Consider the following 20883-nt stretch of genomic DNA (forward strand, 5'->3'; position numbering starts at 1 on the left):
ATGAATAAAAAGAAGGTATAGCTGATTCTACCACCATTTACTATTCTGTGCCTTCGGAAATCTCAAACAGCCTTACATGTGGGTGGCACTCACTTATTCTTACAATAAAGGTCACCAGCAACCGAATAACAAATAACTCATTCTTAGAGCACCACAGTTGCACAAATCACTTGCGTGCCTTAAGTGATTCATTTGAGAAGTCTTTTCTGTCACATTCTTAGAATGTAATTCTCAAGACACCAGAGTCAGAATTACCTCGATTCATGTAGCAAATGTAGAATTCTAAATCAAGCCCACATTTGACAAATTAGAATCTCTGGAGATGTGTCTGGATAATTTGCATTTTAACACTCACACACACACACACACATACACACACAAATACACAGTAACCCACTCCTATACTGTAATTACAAAGTTTGAGAGCAATTTTCAGGTTTCCAAGAGTAAGAAAAACTATGACATCTTTGGAAGAACCTGGCTCAGTAGAAGTTCCTTTAATCATCCTGGGCCTTTTTTTTTTTTTTTTTTTGTCTTTGCTAAACGTAATAAACACTTCTAGTAAGTCCTGGATATTCATCATGCCATAAAAAGTTAATTAAAACTAACTTAAACCTATAAAAATTCTAATATTATGTAATTTACACATGTACACCTGGGAAGCATAATATAAATATTATGTATTACGCACGTAATCATCTGCTAGCTCAGTTTTTTAACATTTGGATTATTCTTAGTATCTGGTTTTTTTTAATGCAACAGGACTGTGGTCAGAACAATGGCAGGGTCAACCGGGATGCTCTCCTTCTGCAAGATAGGGAAGGGCAGGTGCTACATGACTGTGGGAACCAGGTATCTGGCAACTGGGATGGTAACTGTCAAGAAACGCAAGTGTCTGAGGTTTTACCCTACTGGCAAGCTAACTTGTTTTATGGATGCTGTTAGAAGATACAAGATTCCTGGATCAGGGAAAAGGATTTTATTACCCAAGCCACAGGAAGGAGCATGAACTTCATGCTTGCATCAGTTTCCCTTGCTCCTCTAAGTCCCACAGGGGCAAAGTAGAGATGCCCAGGTTGGTGCTATGTACACTGTGGGTTTCTATCACAGTTGAGTAATCTCAAGATTAGGAAACCCAAATCTTATAATGGGCTGCAAGCAAATCTGCCTAACCTTTGTTCCAGAGAGAGACATACTGAACAAAAGTAAACCTCTGCTCTGGAGGAAGACACTATCTCTTTTTTCCAAGACTTTTCACTATAAAACATCCTTGAAAAGGTTGTCTGGAACAAAGGGCTGTCAGTGCCTCTGTTCACCAGCTATGGAAGAGATGTATGTAGAAGTAGAATTACCTTCAACAGTGACTTAGCAGGTTCTGAAAAAACCTGGAGTCACGAAATATCAGCCCATTTTATCATTCATCTGCACCAAAAAAAAAAAAAAAAAAAAAAAAAATGGTGAAATTAAAATTAAAAAGCCCAACTCTACTCCCTCCACTTCAAAAAAATATAAGCAAAGCATGCAGCCTGGTACACAGTAGGCATTCAACAAGTGCTGATACCATTCTCAGGCTCCACACACATATCCTCTCACATAATCTTGGTGCTCATTTATTCTTTTCTTTGACATATTCCTCTTATTTTCGTTGTTTCATCTTTATAAAAAAAAAATTGATGGTGCAATTATGATTCGCAAAGGAATGTGTCCTAGATGACCATACTTACAACTTCCCCAAAGGTCCAAAGAACTTTTTTGGATGTTTTGTCCTGGAGTTGGTCTTGAGTTTCTGCACATGTGATACACTAGATGGTGCTAATTGACTGAGCTGAGCAGGGACACTCTTTGCAGCGACATTAAAGACTAAACCTCACTGAATAGATGTTTTTACACACGTCAATCTAAGGAGGAAAGCTTAATTATTAATAACTGCACTTCTTGAAGACATAAAGAGAAAATGCTGTTAATAACGATCATGGCCTTTTCCTTTCCAAATTATGTATAATTACCTCCTTTGCCAAGGACAGAATTAAGCTCTAATTCTGCAGACACTGTTAGGTAATTGTTACGTTCAAGAAAAGCTCTAGCCTGAGTGAAATCTCCTAAACCAGAAAGTTGCCTTTCCTGGAGGAGCAACAATATGGAGAAGTGCTTTGTAGAGCAAGGCAGAATTTTCTTTCCAGACCCAGGCAAGCTCAGGCAAGAACCTAAGACTACTGCCAGGTGTAGGGGAAAAAAATTCCTCGGCTGGTCTAGATCAACAAACCACTAAATCACTAAACTAAAGGGCTGCTTTACCAGTTTGTCTTATATGATCAGAAACATAATTTCGAGAGAAAGAAAGTCTTATTTGAGTTTATTGTTCAGACTAAAAGCGAATCAACCAGCATGTAATCCAGGGCCAATGTGAAACACAAAGGAAGATTTAGATGAATCATACTTCCTCTGCATTGTACTACAGGAGAAATGTAGTTCTAATTTGTAAATGTTCAAAGCATCTCTGACCCTTAAATAACTCTGATTTATAAAAGTAAACACACAAGCCAGCTTTTACTGTCTTTGTCTTTTATGAGTGCTGATGCATTAGGCAGCATTCTTGCAACACCACACCAATGTGCCCCTACCAAGTAAGGTCAAAATAATAACTGTTCCAATTCTTTTTATTGTTTTTTTTTTTATAGATATGGAGGTCTTACCATGTTGCCCAGGCTGGTCTCCAGCTCCTGGGCTCAAGTAATCCTCTCACCTCAGCCTCCCAAAGTGCTGGGATTACAGGCATGAGCCACCACACCCATCAACTGTTCCAATTCTTAATGACACCTCTGTCTAGTGGAAATCCCACACCAGGCCTTTAGTTCTTCATTATATAAGTCACGAAACTGTCTTTATGAATGGCTGCACCTGGAATGTTGATGCCTGAAGGTTTTCTTATGTAAACTGGATTATAGTTAAGTAAAGATATCCACCCCATAGCTGCAAAGGACTAACTGTCATCAGTGAAAGGAGAAGTTAAAAAAATAGAAAAAATATATATATATAGGTAGATATAAATTATTAGTAATATATTAGTTCTTGAATGAGTAGCATCATTATATTCTAAAAGCATAAATAAGCAAATAAAATAAGAAAGCCATTCATGAAACAACAACAATAATATTTTATGAAGCAAGGACTATAATCCAATTCTATGTACTTAAATAAATAGAATCAGTCAAAGGTAGTATAACATTCCACATCAGTGTGACCCTATGCCTAAACATCTGCCTATAACTACTCAGTTCAGTCCTGGGAAATAACATGGACAAAAATAATTCAGAATCAGGATGTCTGGTTCTTCCACACTGGTGGGAACTTGAGTGAGAAAGAGTCATGCTGATAATCTTTTTTTTGAGACAAGAGTCTCACTCTGTCGCCAGGCTGGAGTATGGTGGTGCGATCTCGGCTCACTGAAACCTCTGCCTCCTGGGTTCAAGCGATCTTTCTGCCTCAGCCTCCCAAGTAGCTGGGGCTACAGACCACGCCCAGCTAATTTTTGTATTTTTAGTAGAGACGGGGTTTCACCATGTTGGCCAGGATGGTCTCTATCTCTTAACCTCGTGATCCGCCCGCCTTGGCCTCCCAAAGTGCTCGGATTTCAGGCATGAGCCACTTCTCCCGGCTGCATGTTGATAATCTTACAAGGCTTCAGGTCAGAGTAAGGGGACAGGTGCCTCCTTCCTGAGGAATGAAGATGTGCAAGAATCAGCAGAAACATCAGAAGTCATGTCCTGGTGTTATGGGGTCTTTGGGGTGTCAATTTTGTGGCCACAGCACCTTTGCCCAAGCTCTTGTCCTGAATCCAGGAAGAATGAAGTACGCAGACAAGCGAAGGGTGAACAAGACAAAAATGAGCTTTACTGAGTGTTACAACAGCTCAGGAGACCTGCAGTGGGTAGCTCCTCTCTGTAGGCAGGTCATCTATGGAGTTTTCAGTTCTTAGCAGAGAGGCAGCCCTGGAGAGGATAGTTCCTCTCTGCAAACTGGTCATCCCATCATCTCCAGCTATCAGCAGAGAGAATAGCTCCTCTCTGCAGCTGGTCGTCCCACTCTCTTTCTCTCCCCTTTGTCCCTCTGGCCATCCCCTGCCCTGCTCTGGCTGAGCCCGCGGCTTTTATGGACCTCAGAGGGGAGGAAGTGTGTGCCCATTGGTCCATAGGCAGCCATGGGTGGTGTGGAAGAGGCACCACGAGTCCCCACTCCCATCCACAGGACTGGCAGCCCGGCCCCAAGACTTCAGGCCCTTCCCGACCTGAAGGTGGGGTCTTACTGGGGGCTGCCCCCTTCCACCCAGGACTCTGCCTCTTGCTGCCATTCAAGGCCCGGGGCTTGGCCCCAACCCCACTCAGATATCCCAGAAGACGCTGGGAAAGGAAACGGGAGGGGTTTTCCTGACCCTCCCCACCGCCCCCAGCCCCAGGGTACAGGCTGCAAGGATGCCAGGGTCCTCCTGCGCCTGGGAGGGCGGGAGCTCCAGCCCCACCAACTCGGAAGTGGGCGGGGCTCCCACTTGTCCCCTGTTCCTGCTCCATGAAACAGGAGGGCCAGGTCTGCAGCCTCGGGTCTGCCTGCTGCAGCTGCACCCAGGAGGGCAGATCCTGTCTGTTTCTGGCCCCCACCCAAGATCACTGGGAGGCTCCAATCCGCAGCTGCAATTTGGGTGGCTGTAGCCCCACCCAGGAGGGCAGGTCTTCTGCCTGCTCCATAGAGCAGGAGGGCTGGGTCTGCAGTCACAATTTGGGCAGGGGCAGCAGCACCCAGGGAGCTCCTGCCCCGATTCAGAAGGGGCGTGGCTCCCACCGGCTCTTTGGCTTGTGCAGCCCCAGCTGCTCCTCCCTGCTGAGGCCGACGTGATGGCAGCAGCCATTGCCATCACTGGAAGAATGCCAAGTTCAAAGTCTGGAGCTTCTAAAGCAGCACCTTAAGCAAGAGTTACACAAAGGTCAGTGATCCCAGTGTGAGGTCAGGAGAGTAAAGAACAGATAAAGGCATCTTCCCTGCAAGAGACCCTCTACAGCCAGACCATAGGAATATAATGGCAAAACCTTGGGACTAAAGGTAAGCTATAGAGAGACATGGCTCAGAAGATGAGAAAGAGCATTCTGTAGCTTTGCTCCAGGCTCACAAGCAAACATTTTCCGTATCAGTCCGTGATGTTAAAGGCCTTCTTAAAACAAAAGAGCATACTTTATTTCTTTCCGTAAGTACAGCGTGATAAATACAATGTAATTATTGGGAGCATTCATCTATTTATTCAGCAAACAGTTACCTATTCTATTCTTGGGACTGTGTTATGCATCAGTGTCAGTGTAAGGAAAATAGAATGAAGCCACAGAAGTTAACACTGGACCTTATTTGTTTTTATCCTCGAAATGGGCTCTGAATGTGACTTTAATATCTCTGATAAGAGTCTTTCCTAGTGACATTTTCCTAGTAACAATTTTAAGTGTTTAAGATAATGTACATTAAAATGTCTGGCCAGACACGTGGTAACATGTGGCTCCAGCTTGTGATCTCAGCACTTTGGGAGGCCAAGGCAGGATTGTTTGAGACCAGGAGTTTGAGACCAGCCTGGGCAACAAGTGAGATCCTGACTTTAACAACAAAAGCAACAACAACAAAAAATGTCTACTGATTTGGCAGCCCTGGTTAATTTAGGATCTATTACATTTCCTGTACTGTACTTGTCCCAAATGTAAAAGCCTAAAAACTCCTATCTTCATTACACTGACTTCTTGCCAGCAGGGCACCCGACCCCCTTCCCAAGACTCTAGAATGCTACAGATGCTAATAATAATGCCTTGGAGTCCAAGACAAACACATTAGCAAGGTCCTAGAAGTGTGCAATGAAAGCTAGTAGGGACTTTCCATCCTGTCAAGCAAATTCATCATAGACCTTAGCCCAGTCAGTTATCAGGTTAAGCATAATTCTTTGATGAGTTTGTTAAAGGAAAATAAATAAATTGGAAGCTATTCAAAGTCAGGGGCTGTGTTCTCAACTTCTTTGTAATTCCCCACAGTAAACTAGTATAATGCTTGGTTGACAGTTATTCCTCAATTAACAATTAGCTTTTGTTAATTTACACCTTTTATTTTCCAAGCATAGAATAAGGGATAAGGGGAGTTATATGAGCAACAGGATATTCTTGACACACTTTCCTAGAACATCAAATTCACTCAAAGATTTGGAGACATAAAACATTATTTTTTAAAAAGTACAATGCAAGAATCTGAATGAATTTTTAAAATATGAAACAAAGACAATTCACACTTATAGCTGGGTATCTGAAGACATACCTTCAGGCCCCAGGTGATGGATTGTCACTTTTTCTCTTTAGTGGAAAAATCTGCAGCAGACTGCTTGATGCCTGGTCACACACACACACAAACACACACACACACACACACACAGAATTTGCCTCCCCCGCCACCCAAAAAGCATGTATTTAAAACTAGAAATTCTACTTTTAGGAACTTACCATAATAAATAACTCTTATAAATAAGAATGCAAACACAAATGATAGCAGCTATTCACCTATAATTGCTTTTTTTTTTTTTTTTTTTTTTGAGATGGAGTTTCGCTCTTGCTGCTGCCCAGGCTGGAGTGCAGTGGTACGATCTCGGCTCACAGCAACCTCCGCCTCCCAGGTTCAAGCGATTCTCCTGCCTCAGCCTCCTGAGTAGCTGGGATTACAAGCATGCACCACCACGCCTGGCTGATTTTGTATTTTTAGTAGAGACAGGGTTTCTCCATGTTGGTCAGGCTGGTCTCGAACTCCTGACCTCAGGTGATCCGCCCGCCTCGGCCTCCCAAAGTGCTGGGATTACAGGCGTGAGCCACCGCACCCGGCCAATTACTTTTATAATAATAAAAAATGTTGAACATTGTAAATGTCCCTCATTTAGAGAATGGTAAAACAAATTATGGGACTGCCATCTAATGAAATTCTACTTAAAATAATAGTGCAGATCTACATTTATTAACATTAAAATATGTTCACAATATGCTAAATGAGCAAATTTAAAAATAAATAAGATCTCAGTTTGTTTTAAAATAATGTTTAAAAGATATGTGTATGTGTAACCATGTATACATATATTCAGAAAAAAGTCTGTAAGGATATGTAACAAAACAATAACTCTTTCTGAGTGCCAGACTTACACGTGATTTTTTCGCTTTTGTACTTTTCTATAAATACATAATTTTTTACATGAACATAAGGTAATTTAAAAAATAAAGCTATTAAAGAAATTTATATAATACAAAAAGTATAAAGAAAGAAAAAAATTATTCCCAAATCTTGTCTTCTAAAAATAATCATTTTTTAGTTAGGTGAACATTATTCTAAAAAGATGGCAATCATCTCAGGTATCTCTGTATACATAAATATATCTAGACATGTGAATTAGCTAGATAAATGATAGCTATATAGGCAAATAAATTAAAGTTGAATAAACTAGAATCACATGAATGCTACACTGTCATAAAAAGCACTAAATCTAAGTATTATTGACTTTAAAAGAAAAAACTGAAATGCATGAAAAGAATTGTTTAGGTTCAGCTAAACATTTTTATCACCATAGAATATTTTGTTTTCTAAAATATCTCTCTAAGATTACAGAAAAAATCATAGAACAAAAAGTTTAAATTATTAAATAATGATGAAACTATATGTTTAATATAGATATTACCAATTGACTCCTTCCTGAACAAGTTAAGAAAATTAGCCAGCTTTCACTTCTTCCCACATACTCATTTTGGTTAGTTTTTATTTTTATACTTTCAGGCTTTATAACATTTACATTTGCTTCTACAGCCATAATTCCTACAATTGTTAAGTCTTAGATCAATATCTAAATGAAGCCAATAATCTCCGCCTATTCTTTTGTCATGTCTTTTCCATTCCATCGTTCTATATTTTTGACTTATTCTTTTTCTTTTTTTTTTTTTTTTTGAGACAGAGCCTCACTCTGTCACCCAGGCTGGAGTGTAGTGGCATGATCTCAGCTCACTGCAACCTCCGCCTCCTGGGTTCAAGTGATTCTCCCACTTTGGCCTCCCGAGTAGCTGGGATTACAGGCACCCACCATCGTGCCAGGCTAATTTTTGTATTTTTGTAGAGACGGGGTTTTACCATGTTGGCCAGGCTGGTCTTGAACTCGTAACCTCAGGTAACCCGCCTGCCTTGGCCTCCCAGAGTGCTGGGATTATAGGCATGAGCCACCAAGCCCAGCCAATTTATTCTTTGGTTATCAGTATTTTATCAAATAGTCTTTTTTCTCCAATAAGCTTTCATATGTGCCATATTCACTGAGTTATTGAATGTTTAGGAATAACTTTTTGTTACCATTATATATGAATTACAATTTGGCTGGGTATTACATTATTTGGTTATGTTTTCTTCCTTTAATTGAATTCGGCTATACAGAATATATATGTTATATAAGTAATATATATGCATGTAATAAATTTCTATATCATGTGTTTTATTACATTTTCTGTGCTGTTTTCTACTTTAGTGATACCAAATATCTTTCTGACATATCAGCCTTTTCACTTCTATATTATCCCTTGTCTAATTAATGTATTTTTTGCACTGATTCTCTTAAGCCTTTCTTCCACATCAATAATTCAGTTTTAAGCCATGTCTAATCTGTTCATTACCATATAAATTAGTTCTATAATGGTGTTGGTCTTCTGTTTTTTTTCAGCTCTGTGAATTCCCTTTCATTTTATTCTGCTATTTGAGAGCTCGTTATACCTATGTCATGTTCTTACTAAATCCTTTTATATACAAAACACTCAAGAATGTTTTTTCATTCTGATTTTTTTTTTTTCTAGAGAAGTTTATTTCTAGTCTTTCACTGTCATATTCCTTTTCCCCCTTGGAAGCCAGACTTCTTAAAGATCTCCAGTTGCTCAATGCTGACTCACTCCTAAACCATTTCAATTTGTTTCTGACCCCACTATTCCAGCAAAAACTGCTCTCAGCGGGTCACCAATGACTTCCTTATTGTTAAATACAATGAACTTCAGTCTCACTTGTACCCTTGGCAGCATTTGTTGTGGCTAATCACTCCTTCCGCTAAACACTCTTCCCTTGGCTTCCATTACAACACACCCTCTGATTTTCCTTCTATCTCTCTAATTACTTCTCAGCATCTTTTGTGGAGTTTTATTCCTCTGCTTTTCCCTTAAATTTTCTGTTCTGTAAGGATTATGCTAGAATCTTGCCTCATTCTACAAACTCTCCGTGTTTTAATCTATCTACTCTTCTGGCTTAAATTATATCTATACACAGCTTCTAATTTATAGCTCCAATACCAACTGTCTACCTAGCATATCTAATTATTTATTGGACACTTTGGTTTGGATTTTCCATAACCAACTCGAACTCATTGGTTCCTAAAGTGAACTCATAATCTTCTATTCCCAACCTGCTCCTCCTCTTCCGTTTTCTGCTTCTCTAAAAAGAAATTACCCGGTTGTTCAAGTCAGATATTTGGGGGTTATCTTTAACTCCTTGTTTTTCTTCTCATAGCTAACCATCAGGCATACTGATTTTACCTCCTAATAAGATTATCTTAGCTACTCTCTATCACCACTGCCATTGCCTATTTCAAGTAACTATCTTCTATTTCCAGTTTTACTGCAATAGTCTCAAACTAAGTTTCTAAATTGGTTCTACTGAAATTCAGATCTGATCATGCCACACCCAATACCCCTTAAAATCTTTCAATAACTGGCCATTGCCTTTGAGATAGCCTCCAAACACCTTAACCTGGCATAAATGACCCTTCATGGTTACAGTCTCTTGATACTTCTCCAATTTCATTTTGTGTTTCACATATATGTTCCAGTCAAGATAAACTACCTACAGTTCACTAAAAATAATCAGGTTCTCTTTCAGCTTTGCATGTTATTCCATCTACTTTAATCACTCTTGCTCCTCCCATTGGCCTGGCTAAGTCCTCACCATCCTTCCCCTCTTAATTCAGAAGTTCCTTTCTCCAGGACACTTTCTCGGATTCCCAGTTTCAAGTTAAGTATCCCCCTCCTAAGTACTCTCACAAGACCTTGAACTTCTTTAACACATTTTGCCATAACAAAATTGCCTTTTTACTTCTCTAGAAGCTAGACTGTAAGTATCATGAGGTGGGTATGGTGTGTATCTTGTTCACGATTGCATCCCCAACTTCTAAAAAAGAAAGATTTTTGAATGATTGAATCAATAGGAGAATGTAGCTTTACAAAGAGAAGCAAACTAGCATATAAACAAAAAATACCTCTTCCTTAGAGAATGAAGGAAAGGATAAAAGAGTATATGCCTTGCTTTTGTTAGTTCTTGATAGAAAATGTTAGACTTAATCATCCCAATACTTGGCCATTTTTTACCTACAAAAATGACAGTCTCATACAGCTCAACTTAATACATTTTGATGGTCTGACCTACATTCACAAACTATCAAACCTGGAGAAACCCAGTATCCTGATCCCAAAGATCAAAGGCTACAGCCAGACCACTAATCTTTAACCCCATTCTGTGACCTTTAATCAGCGAATTTTGAGAAATGAGTGAAGTATAAATATTCATTCATAAGATAGGACTGAAACATTTGAAGTTGAATCACTTTTAGACAAGACTTGCACTGAACTGGGTGGCCTAAATTCTGAGATAAATGTTTCTGATTTCCCTGTGCATAGCCAGAGATTAAGCCTGATATTTTTCTTTAAAACACTATCATTCATCTTCGACTAGTTCCTGGGAAAGGAAGACTCTTTAGAAGCAGGTACAGTGACTGGTTAACATACAATGTATTTATTAAAACCTCATATGCCAACTGGTGGTTAATAACTACTTTAAAAAACATTCATGGTGGCAGAAATGGAAAGATTTAGTGCCTTTATATGAATAAAAATGTTCAGGTTCTTTATTAAAGTTTGCTTTAATAAAGTGCTTCTTTTTTAGGATTGTCATTCCCCTACCATGTATATTAATACATTCAAGAAAGGTAGAGAGAACTTAAGATATGCTCTATTTCATATTCATCTCTAATACACCACTAAATTGGATGAAAATAGAATTGTCATTTATTCTCTAGCAACCAAATAAATTTTATAAAGTTAGACACTGGTCCTAAATTTTCTTCATATTATCTTTTATTGTTAACATGGTTAATCTCTTCTTAAATAGGAAGGCTATGTATATTACCAAAAAAAAAAAAATGGAGCAATGAAAAAAACTAGTGAAATCAAGCAATAGCCAAACTGGATCATTTATGCTCCAAATGTTCTTTTCATCCACCAGTGTTTTTTCTCCAGATATAATCTTCCACATAAGTACAGCCTCATGCTAAATTGACATAATTCCAATGTTACTAGTTGGTTTTGTCAATTTAGTAGCATAAAATCCAGTAATTTGGGATGAATGAAACAACTAATTGAACTGTTACTTTTCACTGGCTGTGTTAATTCAATGTGATACGACAGTATCATATGATCAGGTCAAGCCTAGAAAGAATTCATTTGCTGTAAAAAGTGGGCAATTCATCCATAAGCACAGAGTATTATTATACAAACTTTTTCCCCTATGGTCTAATACTAGGCAATTTGAGCCATTGTGTCAAATTAACATCACAATATACGTTCAGCCCAGAATGGTAGCTTACAAAGATGAATTCTTTTCTCTCTTCTTCACTTTTGTTTGCCTAGTGCCTACATTGTAAGCATTCAATTAATATTTGTTGAATTAATTAATGAAAATTATTATCATCAGTTGCCTATCCTATCCAGACAAAACATTTTGTCTATAGAAAATATGACCAGTCAATCACATTCTATGTGTCAAGATCTCCCAACATAAACACTTCTAGGTAATTATAAAACTGAAAAAGCGGCCGGGCGCGGTGGCTCAAGCCTGTAATCCCAGCACTTTGGGAGGCCGAGACGGGCGTATCACGAGGTCAGGAGATCGAGACCATCCTGCCTAACACGGTGAAACCCCGTCTCTACTAAAAAATACAAAAAACTAGCCGGGCGAGGTGGCGGGTGCCTGTAGTCCCAGCTACTCGGGAGGCTGAAGCAGGAGAATGGGGTAAACCCGGGAGGCAGAGCTTGCAGTGAGCTGAGATCTGGCCACTGCACTCCAGCCTGGGCGACAGAGCGAGACTCCGTCTCAAAAAAAAAAAAAAAAAAAAAAAAACTGAAAAAGCACTGTTAGCCCCAGTACTGATTTGGGTTCAGGTCAGTGACTTCCAAACTTAGCATGCATCATGCTAGTTAAGAACTAGTTAAAATACAGATTGTTGAGTCCCAGGCCTAGAGTTTCTGTTCAGTAGGGACCTGAGAATCTGCATTTCTAACAAGTTCCTAAGTGAAGCTGGTGCTTCTGGTCCAGAGACCACATTTTGAGAACCATGAATTAAGAAAATCAGAGCACTTACTAAGAATAGTCTTTATTTTGTTGATGATATATTTTCCACAAACGTCACATCTACAAGTAGTAGATTTATTTATTTATTTATTTATTTATTTATTTATTTATTGTTTTTTTGAGACAGAGTTTCACTCTTGTTGCCCAAGCTGGAGTACAATGGCACCATCTCGGCTCACTGCAACCTCCACTTCCCAAGTTCAAGTGACTCGCCTGCCTCAGCCTCCTGAGTAGCTGGGATTACAAGCACATGCCACCACTCCCAGCTAATTTTTTGTATTTTTAGTAGAAACGGGGTTTCACCTTGTTAGCCAGGCTGGTCTCGAACTCCTGACCTCAGCTGATCTGCCTGCCGTGCCCTCCCAAAGTGCTGGGATTACAGGCGTTCTTGTACAAGTAACACAACCTTATCAGTTCTCTGGAGTTTACTTTGTATTAACCTCAATGGCATCCAACAGTATCTTATTAGTTCAAGTAGAACCTGTCAATGATGGCAAGAAGCAACTCTGCAAACACATCATTCTTCTTAACACTACAATAGTATCCAAAAATACCTACTTTAAACTTGCTTTACTAGGCATTATTTCTTATACTAGGTTTGGATGCCCTTCCTACTATAAGACTATCTAGATAACATTTGTCAGAGAAAACATTAACAAACATTGTTGCTCTTCATCAAACTGAGGTATGTATGCCAGGCCAGGCATATTAATAGTAAATACCTCCAAACAATAATAATAATCTGTATTTGACAAAATGTAGGCACACTGGCAAAAACTACATTTATAGTAATACCGTTTCTAGCTTCATCTTTGGCACCTAGCCATTGAGACATACCTATCTTTGTTAAAAGATTTTACAGATACTCATAAAGGCTAAAAAATACTCATCTTTTAGCAAAAGCACAACCTCTTGCAGATTTTGGAAGCATGAATCTATTAATACTTTTTTTTTGACAAAAGAAGTATTAAATAGAGGTGGGATCTATAGCTGCTCTAGTGGGACGCTTAAAAAGTAAAGAACAATAAGTCAGTAGATTTACTAACCCACACCTTTCTCTGAAAAGTATCACTTTCTTTGGAAGCCTTATATATCTCAATAGAAAAGTGAAATAGAGAATTGAACATTTAGTCTGTCAGTTATTCAACAGGACCTCCAATGTGGTGTGTGTGTGTGTGTGTGCGTGTGTGTGTGTGTGCGTGTGTGTGTGTGTGTGTGTTGGTGATGGAGGATATGCCTGCAGGAACGACATCATTCTGCTTTTCTCCTCAAAATATTACCTGGAAGAATATAGCTTTGCATTAACCATGCCAACACCTGCTCATAAGAGTCCTCCCTCCTACCCAGGGAAAAGTGCTAAGCAAGAAATGATTTGCTTTAAATACTGCCAAGGTTGAGTATCTAAGGACTGGTTCAAGTTGCACATCCAGCAAGGAAGCAGGCTTGGGGCAAGTACAAGCATCTGAGGAAAACACAGGAAGGCTTTTTGACAACCCCGTTGGGGATTTTTTCAAAAAGACTTGCAAGATGCCAAGTTAATCTTGAGGCTTCTTGCCTCACTTCCTTTTATGTCTTTCCCTGAGCAGTTCTTGTATAAACTTGTCCTTGGGATGTCTTTCCGCCTCCTATAAACTCCCACCTCTGGGTAGCCTTGGCACCTCTGCCTTACCCCAAGGCCTTGAATTACTTGCCTATTTCCACATCTCCACACTTTAAAAAAACCTCCCTTCAAGGTAGGAATGCAAGATACCCCACATTCTCCTTTCTGAGTCAGATGGAAATGGTGGCCATTTCCAGGCCAAGTCGACTTTCACTCAGGTTATATCCCCTTTTTCACAGAACTTCCTCCCCTCTAGAAATGAGGATAAACTACCTTGACAATTAATTACCTAGAGAAGGCCAAGTGAGAGACTCAATCTTTTGAAGAACCAGTTTCTGGATACTTTTGATTTGGAGCAAAACCCTGAACCGAATCCACAGTGAGAAAAGCCAGCATGTCATGCTGCAAGTTGCACTTCTCCAAGTGCTGCTAGCTACCAATGTGTCTTAGTCTGCTCAGGCTGCTATAACAAAATGACACGACTAAATGGCTTACACAACACATACTTGTTTCTCTTTTTTTGCAATATGGATAGGTTGAGAATTTTCCCAGTCTTCAAGTTCTGCTTCTGGATTTGCTTAACAATTCCGTCTTTGATTGGTCTCTCTTCTCATAGTTTACTATCAGTAGTCAGGAGGAATCAAGCCACTTTTTCAACACTTTGCTTAGAAATCTTCTCAGCTAAATATCCAATTTCATTGCTTACATGTTCTACCTTCCACAAAACACTAGCACATAAACACAATTAATTGAATTTTTTTGCCACATTATAACAAGGATTACCTTTCCTCCAGTTTCCAATATCATGTTCCTCACTTCTCCTGAGACCTCACCAGAATGGCCTTTAATGTCTACATTTCTGTTAACAATTTATGATTATTTACGTATTCTCTAAGAAAACAGAAGCTTTCTCTCCAGCTTTCCTATTTTCTTTCTGAGCCCTTATCAGAATCGTCCTTAATGTGCATCTCAAAACTCTTCCAGTCTCTACCTATTGCCCAATTCCAAGGCTGCTTCCTCATGTTTAAGTATTTATTGCAGGAGCATTCTCTCCTTGACTCCATCTGACCACTTCCTCTCCCAATTTCCTTGTTCCCCAACTGACAGTAATTATCTTAGAGTTTTCCATAATCACTCTCTTTATCCTTTCATCTCCCATTATTTGTGGAACACATTCTAGTCTAACTCTTGTACCCTGATTCCACTGAAACCAATCTTTTCATTGGTAATGATCTCCTTCTTGCCAAATTCAAGAAACAATTTTTAATTTTCATCTTACTCATCCTTTCAGCAGCATAAGACATAGTTGATTAATTCATTTTAGTGAATCACTTACTTTTGGGTTATAGTTGGCATCCACAACATATATTTTCCTGTTTTATTTCTTATCTCACCAGCTACCTCTTTCTCAGTCTTACTCACTGGGTCTTTCTGTTCTTACTAAAATGGAAAAGGTAAATACCCAAGAGCTGAGTCCTCAGATTTCTCTTCATTATTTGCTGTCCTCCCTAGGTGATCTCATCTAGAGTCATGGCTTTAAATAACATCTAGTCAAAATCACATCTCAGAGAAGTCTTTCTTCCTCATCAGTCTCTTACCCTGTTTTGTTTTTCTTCATGGTCATTATCAGTATTTGAAATTATGTATGTATATATTTAAACTGATTTACTGTCTTCCCCATGAGAACAGGGATCTTGTTTGTTTTGTTCTCTGGCATATCTTCAGAAACCAGAATAGTATGTAGCACATAACAAGTTCTTAAAAATATTTAATAAATGGATGCTATGAAGAGGCTTTCATAGGTTTTTTTTTTTAATTCTTAGCTCCAAAAAGGTAAGAACAATTGTTTCAGTCCCTATCCAACTCCAGTTGTGCACCAGATCTTGTCCCCTTTCTTCTACTTAAGGACTTTGCTCCTGAAATCATCCGCTTTCTCTTTTTGCATCATCAGTCTTCTCTTTACTCATCATACCCTTCTTCATGCTATAATATGTCCCGACTGGTATATTACTTATATGTGTATTGATTTATTTTCTCTTGTTCCCTTATAATGTAAGCAATATCAGGACAAGTACTTTATTTTATTCACTGGTGTATCCCCAGCACTAGAATAGTGCCAAGCATTCAATAGATGTTCAATAATAAATCAAATGGATTTATATACTGGTTTGCTAGATGTCTCTCCCACTAGAATCTATGTTCTTTTAAAATAAGGACCACATTTTATTCCATTTTAAATCCCCTTTGCCTAGCACAATGCCTAGTAAGTGTTCAAACTATTTATGAGTAAGTATATAAATGAGTATACAACTTAACAGCAAGTATGAGGATGTTCAGTAGCCCTCAAGAAAGATGGTTAACAAAAAGTTGAGACTGTCATTGAAGTGAAAAAATAAAAAGTCTCTTGAAATAATCTGTCTCTTGAAATAAAAATAAAAAGTCTCTTGAAATAATCTGGGCTCCAGAGATGGCAGGAGACTCACACCAACTAACCTTTGGATTCCCTTAGCCAGAGCAATGGTTTCAGATACGGACCTCCAACAGAGTCACACCTTCTAGGACCAAGACAAGTGTGTTCTTGTCTCCTGAAACACAAGCTGAGAGGATGCCTGGAGTCCCTGCCACTATCTGACTACCACATGAAATCTGAGACTAAAGAAAACACTACAGGAGATAGAATTGGGAAATAGAGAAACCAAATCCTGAAGGTACTGCTTGAGCTCTGGATTAAGTACTGCCTTAATTTAGTCTACTCCCTAGACATTTTAATTATGTAAGTCAATAACATTCTGTTTTTTGCCTAAACTGGTTTAAACTGAGGATTTTGTCACCTGCTACAGAAAAAAATACTTGACTGATTCTAGATCTTTAAAAAACTAGATTCTTGTGTCCCAATGTCAGATATTCTGAATGATTATGTCTAGACCTTGAAATCTGCATTTTTAACAAGATCCCCAACAGTATCTTATGTTCTGGGTTGCAAGCAGCAGAAATAAAAGTCTAGCAGAGCCAAAATAAAAATAATTTAAAAGACATTAGAAAAGATTAAAAAAAAAAAAAAGGACATTAGGCAGCTTACAAAATCAAGGAGGTATTAAGAAGGTATGGAAAGGAAGGCTTTGGAGCTACACAGTCAAGAACAAAGCCCAAAAATCATGCTGCCAAACTCATCCTGTGAAGTAGTCATGGGTGCTACCAAAAAGCACCAAACATTATGGCTTGTACAACTGCCCCTAGGAGCTTAATCTTGGGGCAACCACCATCTCCCTCTAGCATTACTGCCACTGCTACCCTGCTATATAACCTAGTGATCCAATATAACCTATATAATCTAGTGATTCAATTCCCATGTGGTAAAGATTAGAATAACCTGAAAGAAAATTATTATCCTCACATGTCCTACGAATTTGACATAATATACGGCATACTTACCAAAAAGCTGGTAAGGAAAATTGTTTGGAATCTTACAGTAGAATTAAACATCAAACTCTTTTTCTATAACCCGTTGTGTCTTTAGCATGAGGGTAAAAGATCTTCCTCTCCTTTCGCAGGGACATTGGTCCTCAGCAATACTATTCAAATTATTCCAGCCAAATAACGGGTCTCATTTCTGATGATCCATTGCCTTGCATTGCTGTTTGTCTATATTTCCTCACAGTCTTAACAGAATTCTGAAAATAGTGAGTTTGACCTCCTCATTAAGCTCACTACTATGGCATGTGACTGGCATGCTCCCTGCTTCTTTCAACATGCAAGCTGTTGCCCACTATCATCTTTAAGCCAGAAACATGATGAAATTATCAGGTGATGGGTCAGATCAAGAATGAAGACTTTTTGGGCCCTTTTGCCACAACAAAATCTGTTTCTCAGTGCGGCACCTGGACAGCCAACAAAGTCCCAGGAGAGGAGTCATTTTCTCACAAACCCTTTTATGCACACTGACCCACAGGCTGATTAGTAACCTGCAGGCATTTCCTTGATCACTCACAATGCTTTTGGTTATAACCACTGCCTCTACCCTATACCTCATTTGTATATTGCATAGTACCATTGATGGATGCTGTTGCAACCCCCGTTTCCCCTTTGACAGTTTATTTCAGTGGCTCCCACACACAGCTAAGGCTCTGAGTCATTGTCTGTCTGTTTTTCCATTGTCTAAGCTTAGAGGAGGGCTTTGCAAGTGTTTGATGCTGGGGCTTTTACCCTCACCTTCGTTGCATCCCTTTGGAACATTGCTAGAAGATATCCCTCCTGAGCACTGAACCTGTGCCAGCCTTTTGTCTCTTTTCTGATCTTTGCTCTCTGAGTCCTGGGCCTTCCTCCAATAGTCTCTTTTGTTATGTTTGGTTTATATTACCTCATGTGTAATAATATTTGCATAGTTCTTTTCTGGTAGCAACAGCAAGGGTAGGTCTCCTTTATCCAAAAACCTGTGTCTCCTTAAAGACTTAAAGGAGGCTCAGGATACTCCACAATGAGCACATTTCATATCCTACTTTAGTCAAACTGCAAGATATATTAGATTTATTGAACCATAGTGACAGAGTTATCTAAGAGGTTTCTTAGTTACTTTCCCCTGTAAGAAAACAGAAATTCAGAAAGGGAAGTCATTTTCTCAGAGATAAACAGCTATTGACAAACAAATCTGGGACTAGAACCCAAATTCAGGATACTTTCTTCTTTACTAATCTGAATTTTCTTCTAGACTTTTTCTTTTTTTGACCATGTGTAACCTTTCTGTAAGAGATTGTCTTTGCATATAGTTACTTAATGGGTGATTTAATGACAGGGAAAGAAGAATGGAAATATCCAGTAAGGCTTTATACAATGAAGTGGTAGACAAAGGCATCCATATCCTATTCCATAGAATCTGTTTTTTTCTTTTTTCTTTTTCTTTGCTTCTAACACACCAAGCACACACAGAACCTGTTGATATGTTCCCTTATAGAGCAAACGAAATTTTGCAGATCTAATTAAGAATCCTGAGGTGGGAGATTATCCTGGACTATGTGAAGGGGCCCATGTAAGGACAAGGGTCCTTACAAGTGAAAGAGACAGGTAAGAGAGTCAGAATCAGAGAAGATGTGACAGCAGAAACAATATTGGAGTGATGGGATGTGACGACTCAAATCCTCCATTGTTGGCTTTAAAGACGAAAGGTGAACACAAGCCAAAAACTGGGGGCAGCCACTATAAACTGAAAAGGAAATGTATTCTCCACACCTTTCTAGAAGGAATATAATCCTGACAATATCTTTATTTTAACCCAGTGAACTCCCTTTTGGACTTCTGACTCCAGAACTGTAAGATGATAAATTTGTATTGTTTTTAGCCAATAAGTTTGTGGTAATTTGTCACAGCAGTAGTAGGAAATATGGTTTTAGAAGTAAATTTAATATAAAACCACAATAATAATGGTTATATAGCATTTTATATGTGACAGGCATGCTACATCCATAGTGTCCATTACCTCATTAAATCCTTGGAATAATTCTAAGGCCAGATAATAATATTATTCCTCTGTTATGGTTGAGGAAAATGAACATACATGAAAGTATTTAGAGAAAAGCAGGAACCTAACAAGAAGATAAAATAAATAAATGAAAACTCCTAGAGAAGAAAAAGTCTCCAAAATGAAAAATTCTCTAAGTGGGATGAAGAGCAGAATAGACCCTGCAGAAGAAAACATCAATAAACGTGAAGTACAGTAACAGAAACTGTCCAAACTGAAGCACAGAAAAAAGGCAGAGCAACAACAACAAAAAAGCCTCGATCATCTGTGACGTATTGAATGGACTCACCTAAGTGTAATTGAATTCTTGGGATAAGGGTTTAAGAATGTAGAAAAATGTGATGAAATCATGGCCAAAATTTTGTAAAATTTTATGAAAACTCTAAGCATACAGACTCAGGAAGCTCAATGAACACCAAAGAGAATAAACATAGAAAACTATTCCAAGGTATATCAGAATCAAATAGCTAAAAAGTAAGTGACCAATAGAAAATGTTAAAAGTTACCAGGGGAAAAAAGACATAGTACATACAGATGAATAAAGATAATAATGGAAGCAGATGTCTTGATAGAAACTATGCAAACTAGAATATAACAAATGGCATTTTAAAACTTTAAAACGATGAAAGAAAACTGTTAACCATGTCTTCTATTTACAGCAAAAAATGCCCTTCAAAAATGAAGACAAAATAAAGAGTTCATAAGACAAACAAAAGCTGAGACAATATCCGGAAGACTTATACTACAAGAAACACTAAAGAACGTTTCTCACACTGAAGGAAAATAATATCTGATGGAAACTTGAATCTACACAAAGGAATAAAGATTGTCAAAAAGGGTAAATAAATGATTAAATATAAAGGATCTTTTCTCTTTTTTTAGTCTCTTTTTTTAATAGAGATGTGGTCTCATTTATGTTGCCCAGGCTGGTCTCAAACTCCTGGGCTCAATAAATCTTCCTGCCTCAGTCTCCGAAAGTGCTGGGATTACAGGTGTATGCCACTGTACCTTGCACTTTATTAATTTCTTCAAAAGATAATTGAACTAAAGCAATATATGTGATATATGTAAAAGTAAAATGTATGACAACTGCACAAAGTACAATAGGAAAGAAATATTATTATACTTTTATAAAGATCTTACATTATATATGAGGTAATATAATGTGAAGTTAGACTGCTACAATGTAGAGATGCATAGGAAACACTAAAGTAACCACTAAAAAATAAAACAGAATGCAACAAAATAGAGATAAAGCAGAATTCTTAAAAATATGCACGTAGTTTAAAATAGGGCAAGAAAA

The 20883-nt window shown here is 38.4% G+C and overlaps 1 long non-coding RNA gene across 1 annotated transcript; it reads left to right on the forward strand.

Moving 5' to 3' along the window:
* Positions 1–4763: 4763 nt before the first annotated feature.
* Positions 4764–20438, forward strand: LOC115895503. Its single transcript, XR_004055704.1, has 3 exons — positions 4764–5091; positions 16578–16776; positions 20240–20438. It is a non-coding gene; the product is annotated as an uncharacterized LOC115895503 (long non-coding RNA).
* The last annotated feature ends 445 nt before the right edge of the window (positions 20439–20883 follow it).

This window comes from Rhinopithecus roxellana, chromosome 21 (assembly GCF_007565055.1).
Source record: "Rhinopithecus roxellana isolate Shanxi Qingling chromosome 21, ASM756505v1, whole genome shotgun sequence".
Taxonomy (NCBI): domain Eukaryota; kingdom Metazoa; phylum Chordata; class Mammalia; order Primates; family Cercopithecidae; genus Rhinopithecus; species Rhinopithecus roxellana.